Source organism: Rousettus aegyptiacus, unplaced genomic scaffold (assembly GCF_014176215.1).
Source record: "Rousettus aegyptiacus isolate mRouAeg1 unplaced genomic scaffold, mRouAeg1.p scaffold_m13_p_3, whole genome shotgun sequence".
Classification (NCBI taxonomy): domain Eukaryota; kingdom Metazoa; phylum Chordata; class Mammalia; order Chiroptera; family Pteropodidae; genus Rousettus; species Rousettus aegyptiacus.
The window spans coordinates 25,222,049-25,223,382 of record NW_023416306.1 but is presented as its reverse complement, the minus strand read 5'-3'; the positions used below and the strand labels follow the sequence as shown (position 1 = coordinate 25,223,382).

Below are 1,334 nucleotides of genomic sequence, written 5' to 3'. Positions count from 1 at the left end.
AAAGGCCGAATGTTCTATTAAATGTATACACTCCATTTTCTTTATCCATTATTCTGTTGATGGACATTTAAGATTACTTCCATGTCTTGGCTATCGTGAATAATGCTGCAATAAGTATGGGAGTACAAATATTTCTTTGAGATTCTAATTTCAATTCTTTTGGATATATACCCAGAAATGGGATTGCTAGATCATATGGCAGTTATATTTTTAAATTTTTGAGGAAACTCTATAAACCATTTTCCATAGTAGCTGTACTAATTTTTATTTCCACCAAAAGTGCACAAGGATTTTCTTTTTCCCACTTCCTTTCTAGCATTTATTCTCTCTCTCTCTCTCTCTCTCTCTCTCTCTCTCTCTCTCTCTCTCTTTCTTTAAACACCTACAGCACCAGGGATTCCTAGGTAGTTTCCATACAAGTATTAACCAGGCCCGACCCTGCTTAGCTTCCGAGATTGGACAAGATCAGGCATGTTCAGGGTGGCATGGCCATAGGCTATCTCTTTTCTTTTTGATAATAGCCATTTAACAAGTCTGAGGTAATATCTTGTTGTGGTTTTGATTTGTATTTCCCTGATAATTAGTGATGTTGAGCACCTGTTCAGGTATCTGTTGACCATTGGTATGTCTTCTTGGGAAAAAAGTTTATTCAGTTCCCCTGCCCATTTTAAAATATGGATTGTTAATTTTTTGCTCTTGAGTTGTTTCAGTTCTTTATATATTTTTTTGGATATTAATAGGTATATGGTTTACTAACACATGGGAATTGACCAATTGACAACGAAGGTTGTGGTTTAAGTACCGAGACCCCCTCTCTACTTATGAGTTTTGAAATCATTTTATTTATTTCCCGGGACATTGTTTAATTTAATTCTATAATTTGTTTGCACTCAGTTTTTTTCCCTTCTCAAATGTCAGCCTCATATTGTTCTTCACTATTGTCAGAACTTGCTGAGTTGTTTTGAACGGAACTGTTTTTCCCCCTCCTAAAAGATGATATTACTGCATGAGAGAGAGCACGGCAGTGTTTTTCATAATAAACTTGTGAACGAAGAAAAAAAATGGTAGAAAGCATAACTTTTCGTTGTTAACTAGACAATCCCTATGTCTTATTTGAGTTCAATTATCTGTACTTCCTTCAAACTAGAACAGTGATCTTACCGTTCCCATGATGTTTCATGTTAAGTTGCTCAGCTGTCTTATTGTAAAAAAAAAAAAAAAAAGAAAAAGAAAAAAGAAAAAAAGCTACCCTATGGGCCTCTAGGAATCTAACAAGCTAAGCCTCTCAACACCCTTTGACACTCCACAACAATCTGTAGCAGTGTGTTTTCAAA

At 35.2% G+C, this 1,334-nt stretch overlaps 1 pseudogene; it reads right to left on the bottom strand.

Moving 5' to 3' along the window:
• Positions 1–379: 379 nt before the first annotated feature.
• LOC118600830 lies at positions 380–497 on the bottom strand (annotated as a pseudogene).
• Between the last annotated feature and the right edge of the window lie 837 nt (positions 498–1,334).